Consider the following 12,560-nt stretch of genomic DNA (forward strand, 5'->3'; position numbering starts at 1 on the left):
GCCCCCCCCTTTAAAGTGGGCTGCCAATTGGCAGCCCACTACCCACCGCCTTCTATTGGGCTACCAACATTGGGCAGCCCACTAACTAAACCCAAATCTTTTTTTTATTTGGACTACCTATTACCTATTTACCTACTACCCACTTACCCGCTAGCCGATTTACCCATTTACCAATTACCCAAATAAAAAAAAACCCTTTTCTTTATTTATTTTATTTCTCTACATTAATTAATTAATTATTTATTTATTTTTTGTAGTAAAAAAAAATTTCCTACAAGTGGCAATGAAGATGATAACAATAGGGGGGAGGATTATAGCTTCTCAAAAATTCATCCAATCATCAGGGGAGTATTCTTTACCTTTTTTTTTATTTTTTCTAACATTGAGGACAATGTTTAGTTTAAGTTTGGGGGAATGAAGTTATTTTTCTAATGGTGAATATTCTGTGGAAGTTTTAGATTTAATTTTATTTGCATGTGTATTTATAAATAATTTAGGATTAGTGGGTAAATGAATTTGTTTTTTGTTTGAATTTTAGGAATCTAGAGGAAAGTTGTGCCAATTTCTTTTCAATGATTTTTTTTTATCCAATGATGATAACTAGTTGACTTGAATTTTTAGCCTTTGGTGAATAAGGTTTTGTTTGGATTCATGCTAAAGTCTTTTGTTAAGTATCATTGTTAGGATGTGATTTCCATAATTTTGAGCAGTATATCTTTTACTTTGAATTATTTTGAATATATAGAGTAGGCTTATATTGATGTAAATTTTAAATTATGTCATGAATTCTAGAATTTGCTTGATTTTCTCTCATGGTGAAATCCTAGGCAATACTTAGTTAGAGACATGATTTAGGCAATCTTTGAACAGTTTGAGCCTAAAAAGCCAACCTTGTTAAATCTTTATCCCTAGTATACCCCTTTTGAGCCTAATGTCCATTTTCTTTGTTTAACTACATAATATTGAGCCTAGCTTTAAAATTAATTTTTTTAGTTTTGCAACCCTCACTCCTAAGCATGTATATTGTTTAGGAAATATAAATTGAGCTAAATGTTGAAAAAGGTGAAAAGGTGATGTTGATGTGAAAAAAAAAAAAGAGAGAAGTTGAAAATATGAAAAATAACCCCACTACCTACAATACAAAGAAAATAAGTTTGGAGGTGTGAAATTGTGAAAAAAAAGTGTTGAATGAAAGCAAAGTTCAAATGTGGAAGAAAAGGTGTACTAGGAGAAGAAAAATAGAGCTCTATATATCGATCCTAGAATAATTATGTGCTTAGAGTGATTTGAGCCACATTAATATCCTTTATCATACCTTGACCTTAGCCATACATTACAAGCTTTATGAAGTCCTATTGATCCGTAGCTCTGCATTACTCTACATTAGTGGAGAGAGATGAAAAGTAAACATATGAAAATCTAGTACTAATTTGAAATTTGTGTTGGCATAAACTCATCCGGATATCATGATATTCTTGGTATAAGATTACACACACACACACACACGAAAATCCATTTGAGAATATGTTTGCATTAGAGTCGATACATGAATTTAAATGATGCCTATATTTTTCCTTAGGTTAATGATTGATAGACATACTTTTGAGGAAATTATAAGGAATCATTGAGTTGGTGAACTTTATCTGTAGTAGTAATAACAGTAACTATATTTATTTTAGTTTTCTTTAACTGAATTTGATTTTCATAAGTTATGTTCTTTTCTATATTTTGCTTGAGGACTAGCAAAATCTTAAGTTTGGAGGTGTGATAACTTTATGATATACAATTATTTCAGCTTAATTTTGATAATAATTTGGCTTAGTTCTTGTAGTAATACATAAAAATTAGTAGGTTTTATTTAATTATTTTAAATTAGTTATTTTTGGTGAGTCAATCTAATTTTGGTTAATTTTATACTTAATTTGGTGTTAATATGGTTAAGATAGGTTGTTATTGATTTAAATGTGCTTTTGTAGTTATTTGATGAAAGAAGAATTTTAGTGGAAGAAGGAGAGCAATTTCAAGGTGCAAACTTTCAATGCACATATTTTTGTATTTTGGCCATAACCTTTTCTACAAAGGTTTGAATGAAGCGATTCTTAGGCCATTGGAAAGATAAGAGAAAGATCTACAACTTTGATGTTTACCATTTTACCCAATTCGGCTTGTAGAGTGGTTATAAATCTTATCAAGTTTGACACAATTCAGTAGTCTTAGAGCAATTACGATGTCTGTTAATTAATTGGGCAAGGCTACGACTTACATAGTTTGATGAGGAAATCCTAGCTGAAATTGACTTCTTTCTTCACCTAACTTGGCCTAACTTCAAAGCCTATAAAAACAACCTTTCGAAGGACTTAAGGAAGAAACACCAGATTAACAGCTGAAAGTCAAGCTGCAAAGTCAGTGAAGCTAAGAAGAATTTGCAGGATTCAAGGAGATTTGGAGATCAAGAATAAAATTCTTGAGTTTTTCTATATTTTCTTTTATTCTCTTATTTTCTTAGTTTGGTTCTTAATGTTTAGATTTTATTCAATGATGATGTATGACTTGATAAGGAACTAAATTTTTAATCTAAGATTATGATTGAACTCAATATATAGTCTGAATTATTTATTTCTCTTTTACTTATGTTTGATAGATTTAGGTTGTTTATTTTGTTATGTTCCTAATGCTTGTAATTGTCTGATAACCAATTAGATTGAATTAGAAACCTAGGTTAAACCTTGATGAAAGATATTTAGGTAGACCTTGAATAGAATAGCATATGATTGAATGCACTTAATTGATTATGTGGTTTAATTTGCATATAGGGTAGAAATACACTTATAAGCCATTCGTAGCCAAGATTAGAGCACAAACTTAATGAATCTTTTTTCGATATAATTTGTATAGACATATAGTAAATTAATTGGGAAAGGTATTTTTATGAGAAACTCGACAGAGACTTGTAAATAATTTAGGACTCTAGGTTAACAACTTAATCCATTAACTAAGTTAAGAGAGAGAGACAATAATCAGATGAAGTATTGAGGGATATCATAATCTTTGGTCTGGTAGTCATTCACATTTAATAAAGTAAATTTGCATAGATTAGTTTTCGTTATTAGTTTATTAATTTAAATTTTTATTTTTAATTTTAATTGTTTAGATAAAATTAAGGTGTGTTAATTTTAGTAGTTAACTGTAAGGATTAATTCAATTCTTTATGGGATCGACACTCTACTCATCTCTATATTATCTTTGCAATACGTACACTTGCGTGAGTAGAAAATTAAACAACAATTATACATGTAAAAATTTAAGACTTCTTTGGTAAAGTTGCTGCCACATATATATTTGTGCATGAGCATGAGATTAATTTTGAAGTAAGGATGACTATAGCATGGATTGAACTACTTGAGAAATGATTAGTTGTTGAAAAAGACTAGAGAATAAAGAAAAGCTATAAAAGCATCAAGCTAAGTAAGGCTAGCTAGTGTGAGTTAGAATGAATTGTAAAGTTGTTAAGTGTTTTGGATTTAACTACTGCCAGGGAATTGACAATTAAAGAATAGTTGTTGTGGGTCTAAGTCAAGAAGGATAACGGTTAAACTGCAAGAGATATTGATTGATTGAGAACACAAAGAGTTTAGATTGGTGAAGTAATATCTAGCCAAAAAAGGTGAGCAAGGGTCATCTATTTAAAAAGGCTCTGTAATATATGTAATATTGTTTCATATATAACTATATGATTATGATTTATTTGACGTTATTGTGGAAAGCATGAGCTGGTAGAAATGATGGGAAATTGTGGATGGAATGACTTTTGAAATTTACTTTATATATGTATATATAAGTTATATACGTAAAGGGTTTTAGGAATCGAGAAACAAGCTCTTTACTATAATTTACATCAAAATGTGCCTTGAATATTTGTGTGATATGCATATATGATTATGCATGATAAACGGCCAAACTTTATGTTAACCATATTTGACTAAATTTCAAACTTTACGTAAGGGTTTTAAACCAAGTGCTTTTTGTGAACAAAGTTTCAAAGGTGGCCATATTTTGTTTTCAAAATGGTTATAAGTTAAATGTTTTGAAAACATTTGTGTTACCATATTGAAAAATGATTTGGACAAACCGAGAGAATAAAAAGTAGATCTAAATGTCACATCGAGATAGTGTGACCCTTATGCACAAGTGAACTCGAGCTAGAGATATTTTTAGGTCGCCAATGGATTGTGAATATACATGGCAAGGCCAATAGGTTATGATTATACATGGCAAGGCCACAAGCTGTTATATGTGGTTGCGACCACACGATTACTTCGATGTCGACCAACATCATTGAGTTTTGCCATGGTAAAGGGAACCCAGGGAAATGACTCCTCGGGTATTATTACCTGGAAGAGGGTCCACGGGCTGATTACTTACTCGAGAGTAGCATCCGTTTTCGATTTTTACCTTATAATCTTTGCATGATGCAGAAATGTTGATTTTTTGCAACTCCCCTTTTTATTAGAAAAGATTTTAGTGCATAATGTGTTGAGCACAAGTTTATTTAATGCAGATTTGTATGAGTAGCTATACGTACCCTATTTAATGGGAGCGTCCATGTTTATACTTGACCCTATTGTGATTACAAAAGTATTTAATGATTTCTTGATTGAAATCTATTTATTAATGCATCGTCTTGGTATTAACTGATAATGGATGCATTGCACTATGATTTACATGGCATACTTGCAAGGCAACAAATACCTTATTTAAGTTCATAAGGTTATCGTTTTATACTTTGATTTTACTATTCAAAATATTTGCTTTATCCTTGTTTCCCACCTTCACCCTACTCATTGAGTCGATGATCACTGAATCTGTGAGACTCACCTCAATATTCTCATTTTACAGATAAATGATCAACTAATGCACTTTCCTCGGCATAGTTTTGATTCATTGCGACATAAGTAATGGCACCTCTTAGAATCTTACTTCAACTCGCTCCGCTGCTAGAGGTTATGTTCATCGTAGGGTTGCTTAGTTGTGTTTAAGACAACCCAAATGAAACATAGTTTTAAATAGCTTGAGTTATGTGAAATGAACAAACTAAATGGTTGTTGTTTTAAGTGATCTTGGTGAATGCAAGTACTTTATTAAGGCTTAAATATAAGTCTCATTTTAAGTTTATTCAAGTGCCAACTCTTCTTATTAAAGCAAGCCATATATATAATGTGAATAGTAAATTTGATTAACTATTGCGATTGGATATGCAGAAAAGTAAAATTGAAATATTTTTTTACGTTTTTATTAAACACTAGGTTTGATTAATAAGAGATTTCCACATTAAGGTTGGCTTGGGGCTTGGCAGGCTTTCTCGCGAGACTCGAGCGCTGATAGCGATCGAGAAGTAATCGTTACATGTGTTTCATACTAATTATCTTTTTTGTTTATTAATAGTGTTCAAAGTTATGGTTACTTGATTAGTGTTGATTAATTTGAGTGCAATAACCTTAAATTTTTTTATCAAACTTGGTTTATGCTTAATGATTGTGCCTTAATGGTGTTAATAGTGTTAGCCATTATTTTTTATAAATATTTTATGCTTTATCTTATTGTTGAATTTCTAAGTTAGATCCTATTATATTGATGTTAGCCTAATTTAATATTCTTCTAATGTTTTGTAATTGGAGGGTTCTTCAGTTTGGATACTAGCATATTATATTGCTCATTTTGATCCCTTTTAGCACTACTCTATTATATTCATTGGTGTGCTTTTATTTTGAGTGATGTGTCTATCATTAGCTATTGGCAATCATGTACTATTCTATCATTTGTTCATAATTTCTATATTGAAGTTCCTTATACAAATACTGGTTCTATTGTTTCTGGTTCATCGGTTCCTTTATCATTGTCCATGATTTTAATTTGTTGTGAACAATTTTTTATTATTTATGCGTAACAAGATTTTGTTTAGGAAGATAAAAAATAATTATGTAGTTAACATGGATGTTAAACTAATCTTTGCAATTCATGCTTTCAAACTTGGATTAAAATTTTTCTCTTTTAGTCTAAAAAAAAAAAAATCCTTATGTTGTTACAAATTTGAAATTGTTCTCTATCTTATTTGATCATTACCTCATATATATTATTTAAATTTGTTTTAACAATACATGATTTGCATGTATACAAAAATTTCATTAAAATTGTTCTCCATGTTCTGTTCCCTTAACTGTTTAGGAATATAGAAAAAAAAAAGTGTTTACGTGGCATCGATTTTATATTCATCTATGGATTCATGCATCAAATGATTAACTGAAGTTTACCTGCTGATGCTTTGCGAAGAAACCAAAAACATAGGTTTTTTTTAAAAATATTAATTTTTTTATATGATTGTTAGCTGATGTTTATCATCCAAATTTTTATTCATTTTGAACTCTCGAATTGTGTAGTATGATATGAATTTGAGTAATGTGTTGATTATTGACTGCTAAGCATGATATGGTATTTTGTCATTTGTCCAAAGTTTCTATTTAATTTTACTAATTTTGTGCATATCATGTGTACTTTCTTTTTTTTCATTCTATCATTTTGGCTAATTAGCAATCTAATTCATTACACTATGAATATTATTTCCATTATTTTGTTTCTTTTCATAATATATTATCACTATTTGCTTAGATTTAAATGCTCCTATTTGGATATTAATGCCTTTTAATGTTTGCTTATTGTTTTTCAAATTGTTCGTTAATTTAAAATTTGCCACCAACAGAGGCTAATGGCGCACAATGTAAAGTGTTTTTGTTTAGTTTTCTTTTAATTTACAAATTATTAATTTGCTATTTTCTCTGTTTGTTTATTGATTAGTTTATTTAAAGTTAGTATCATTTTCTACAACTTGGTATAATTATCAAAACCAATATATCTTTACTAAAGTTGCGTGTGTGCTTAGCATCTTATTTGTAACTCTTACCTGAACTATTTATCTTATTTTTCATCTTTAAATTTTAGGCGAGGTAATAGTCGTGGATAAACTAAGTCAAGTAAGGCAAAATAGAAACAATAAGTTGAAAATATTAAGAGCTAAAAAAAATTTTAACATTTGGAAAAATGCTAACCCATCCACACTTATTTCTGATAGTAACCCTCCACTTCCTATACAAGGTAATCGTTGTTTACCTCAACCAAATGACCTAAATATTGTTGCAAATAAAAGCTCTGGATTACTTCTATATGTCCAACAATCTAATAACACATTCAATGTTATTGATGTGCTTATCAATGGGCATGTGACTGTCACGACCCGATTTCTTGGGCCATGACCGGCGCATGAGCTCAATGAGCATAGCTCACTAAGCCCAAGCAAGCCTATCCATTTACCTTTGCTTAACAAATTTATCATATCATGCATATACACACACCTTTTTCCGGGTGTGAACATAGCTAAAACATAATGACATTATCGATAATAATATACATGCACTATATCAGTCATGTATTTAGCAATTTACATTGCATACACATATTCACATTGTTAGATTGTATTCACAATACAAAAGGACCCATGACTTCTAGGGGAGACATTTACAATAAAAGGGATTACTATCGAATGCTAGACACATACCCAGGAGATGCACTATGGGGACTCCTCGATCTAGGGTCCAACAGTCACCTGATCTGAAAACATGAATTTTTATAAAACGTGAGTACAATACTCAGTGAGTGAACAAGATAAGAACAAGCATACCATAAGGAATGTTTATCGAAATCATGATGCATTCATTTTGTCAAAACCATACAATTGTTTTAGCTCCTTTAAACCCCTCATGTAAACCCCACATGAGTAAATCACTTTACAAAAATCCATGCTCAACTATGGTACCAAAGAAATGAGAAATATGGCAAAAACTCACAAGTTAACAAAATGGACAGAAAGTTTCTCGCTATGGCGAACTTTATTCTCGCTGCAGCGAGAACTAGAACATCAAGGAAAAAGTCTCCTTTTTCCCTTAAAACAAGTCATCCTGCTAAAATAACAATAGCAACATGTAACACATGTAAACTTTCAAATTTTAACAAAACAAATGCTTACATATTTGCATTTACAACCATATACCCATCATCAACATGCACACCATCCCATCATCATCATCATCATGCACATCATCCCATCATCATCATCTCATATGCAACGGCTTATGCTATTGTCACTAGGGGGTGGGAGATCATGAAGCATCCCCCCCTTCACTCGGCAATAGGTGCACTTCACTCCAGATCACGAAGCAACGGAGCAGTCCCTTTCCTCATCTTCTAAGCTTCCCCTCCCCCCTTCACTCGGCAAGAGGTGCACTTCACTCCGGATCACGAAGCAACGGAGCAGTCCCTTCCCTCCTCTTCCAAGCTCTTGGGCGAAGAGTCATACTTCGCCACAGATCATACCTATCAAAGCACTCATAGGATGGAAGATCACGAAGCATCCAACCTTATAAGCTACGGAGGCAACAACGGCTTATGTGCACTCCCACTCACACATAGCCAGGTCAGCAACGGCTTATGTGCACTCCTACTCGCACATAGCCGAGTTAGCAACGGCTTATGTACACTCCTACTCGCACATAGCCAGGTCAGCAATGGCTTATGTGCACTCCTACTCGCACATAGTCGGGTCAGCAACGGCTTATGTGCACTCCTACTCGCACATAGTCGGGTCAGCAATGGCTTATGTGCACTCCTACTCGCACATAGCCGGGTCCAAATCAACATGTAAAGAAGCATCTAATGCATATCATGCATTTAATCATATTGTGATAACACATAAATCATTGTATAGCACATTTTCGCAATATAAAATCATTTTACTAAAAGCTTGTTCCCATGGTACATTTTCTAAGACATGTTGGATAGAATCTTTCATATTCCCCAAAACAAGTTTGAAATGCAAGTCCACTCACCGATATTAGGAGTAGAAATACTCTTATTTTCAGTCCGCAGGTACAGTCCTTTACCTGTATCCAATGGCTCACCACCTAGCCATAATCCATGACATATATTCCAATTAAATTGTGTCTAACAGTCATAAGCTATTTTAGGCTCGATATATATATGATATGAAATGAAAAATGCACGGGTAGCCATCTAGACCCGGTAGTGACCTAATTCGATATTTCATCCGATCAATTGGCCAATGCGTCCAATTTCACTTAAAATTAATCCATTTCTCCTCTAATACCTTAATTTACCACATACCATTTAAATAGAGCCAAATTTAGCATTAGAACCCTCACAGTTCCTTATAGAAAAATTCAGTCATTTGGTGCACTAGCACCGAAAATTTTTCTACATAACCGTTTCACCTTAATTCATCATTTTCCAAGCCATTTTCCTTGAAATAAAAACAATCCCCCATTGATATTCATCCCTCATGGTTCGACCAACAAGGAACCCTAGAGAAATTGAATATTTCTTTTGTGTTTTTGTTCATAACCATGCTTAACTATCCCTAAACACTAACATAGTCTAAAATCAAATTATTCCAACAACAATTCCTCTTCCATACCCATTTTTCAGAATTGAATTCATCATGATAACTCAATATTCAACCATGGAAATCAAGAACAAAAGCATGGGTAAGCTAGGTATCAAGGAGAATTAAATAAATTTTAACTTACCTAGCTTGTTTCCTTGAATTTCAACACTTTTTCTTTGAATTTCCACCTAGGTTTTCTTGTTCTTCCTTGGTTTCTCTTCTCTTCTAGTTTGGCTGATCACTATGGGAGAAATGGGCTGATTTTTATGCCTTTTATAAAGAAAATAATGAATGGATGAGATTTTGACACATGTCACCATTCCATTGGTCCATGTGTCATACTTAGCCATTAAGCAATCTCTCTCCACCACACATTTCTCATGTTTATCCATTTGCAGGATGAATAAAATCCCTTGACCTTGACAAGTGCTGGGGCAAAAAATTTACCGATTTGCCCCCGGGGTAGAAAAATTACGATTTTGCCCCTATAATCTAAAATGTACCAGAATCAAATTATTTCTACTTTTCAACCTCAAATAACATTAGCATTGATCAATATTAACCAAATGGGGCAAAAAAACTCGTTTTATAAAAATTTCCGTTTAGTCTCTAGTGGCAAAATTACCATTTTGCCATTGTGCTCCAAAAATATCAAGAATCATAATTTTTTTCACTGCTAAACATCATTTTATACTTCAATAATCATAATTATATTTCATATAATTACTCTTGGTCAAATGTGATCAAATCTTGGCTAAAAATCTCCATTTTATCATCAAATGGTAAAATGACCGTTTTGTCCATAATTGGTCAATTTTCCTGATGGACTCTAAACTAGACCTTGAACTCCGAATCACTATTCTAAGCCATTCTGTGGGTTTCAAAATTTTCAATTTTCTCTTAGAATTTCTATTTGAACTAGTTCAAGGCTCGATTTAACTTAATTGTACCACTCGGTACAATACCGTCTTTTAATCGAGCTTGACAGAGTCTCACAGTGACATTTCATTCAATTGTAAATGCTCAAGGTGAATTGGAAACAACTTTAGTTGAACCAATGACTGTTAATTGTAGTTTGAATTCAACGAATGTTGTTTCCAATACAACATAAATAGATTTTACAACTTTCCATACATCTGTCTCTAGTAATTATTTTACAGGTAATGCTGGATTGATCATTGGCGATTCAACTCAATATCATCACTTTAATGATTCAGCATTTTTCAAAGCTGAATCGACAAATCCTCACAATGATAATATTATTGGTTAACTTTTCCTACAAATAATTATTAATCATATGCTAACATTCTTTTATTTAAATTTAACTTTAAATTCAAACAAAAATAATTCAACATAACTCATTCTTAATTAATATCATGTTTGCACAAATTCATGAAGGTCATATGGAAAATCTTACTTATCAACCTCATATCTCTTTTTTATCGAGTTTTTTTTTTCATGGAAGATGGATAAAGCGTGTATGATCTTTCACAATGAGAACAATATTTTCTCCAACTGAAATTTGCACTATCTCATGATAGGACAATTGCTGTTCATGCATGTAGGGAATAGTAGATCTTACTATATTTTTTCTCTTTGTTGAATTAAACATGATTGATTGTATTTCACATTCAAATAATCATAAATGATGCAAATGATTATATTTCTTTTGTAGTCCTCTTTTGACAAAATGTCTTGCTTTAAGGTATAAAGTGTTTTAATTTCAGTAAGTTTTAAGCTTTGAATTATGAATTAATTTTTTTGTTCTAAAACCTTTATTTATTCACATTATTTACATCCCATTCTATTTTGATGATATTTTTTGCTTATTGTATTTAGGGTGTTCAGATTTGTAATGTCTGTTGTTATTTTTCTGTTCTGATTTTATGATTGTTTGGTTTGATTAATTTCTTAATATCTCTTTTCTTTTTTACTAAAGTTTGTGCTTTGCTTGCTGCATTAGCTGTGAGGAATATTGTAAGAAACTAACTTTTTTTTATTCTGCTTAAGCATTGTTTGTTGAATTTGTTGATATAATATTTTAGAATTAACACGAATAACTTTGCCCTGTTTACTAATCCATAGTAATAGTTTGGGTTATCATCGACAATCCAATTTTCGTCAAAAATGAATCATTCTATTCGTTAAGAGAAGGATCGGTCATTAAAAGAGATGAATAAAATGTCTATGATCTTTCTTTCCTTTAGTGATGAGAACGATATTTTCTTTTATCGAAATTTGGACCATTTCATGATAGCATAACTTGTTTTCGTTTTTTTAAATTGTTGGGGATAACACACTCTTTTTTCTCATTTGTTTCTTATATTTTCTTTCTTGTGTTTTTGATTCCTCCATTAACAAGACTATTAAATCCATGGGTAGGTGCTTGGTTGCAGTTTTTGTTTGGTTTGGTCATGATTGTTCTCTATTGATCTATATAATCCAGGTGAGTAAATTTAATTTTTTGAGGGCAAGAGACTTTTTACGTAATTTGTTTGTCATATTTTGTTTGTTGTATTTTTCATTTTTCGATTAACATGTTTGGTGTATTTGTATGTTTAGGTCTTGCTTGGCTTCTTGGTGTTTTTTTTTTAATGGTTATGCTCTGCTTAGCTATATTTCCTACTTATAGGGCAATGTGTTGATTTGATTTGATGATGACTAGCTAGGGAGAAGAATTGTCCACTGAGAAATACAAAACCAGGTACAAAAGATATATTATTCGATGCCTAATCCAATAATCTTATTGCTGGTTATTGACCTGCATCATTCTTTTAACCTTTGAGATATATCCTGTTAAGTGTCAAGTTTAACAATACAATATATAAAACTATATGTCACAGCCCAATTCTCGAGCTATGACCGGCGCAAGGACCTAATAGGCACAGCCCACTAGGCCCAAGCAAGCTTTTCTATATGCACTTGTACATTAGTCCATCCATTTATCATATTTCTTTAAGATCTATGCTTAATAGTGTCCCAATGTCAATTTCTTCAAACGCAATTCATAGAATCTAAGTGAATGCTCACATTGGCATCATAATTCAAAATA

The sequence above is a fragment of the Theobroma cacao genome, chromosome 5 (genome assembly GCF_000208745.1).
Source record: "Theobroma cacao cultivar B97-61/B2 chromosome 5, Criollo_cocoa_genome_V2, whole genome shotgun sequence".
NCBI lineage: Eukaryota > Viridiplantae > Streptophyta > Magnoliopsida > Malvales > Malvaceae > Theobroma > Theobroma cacao.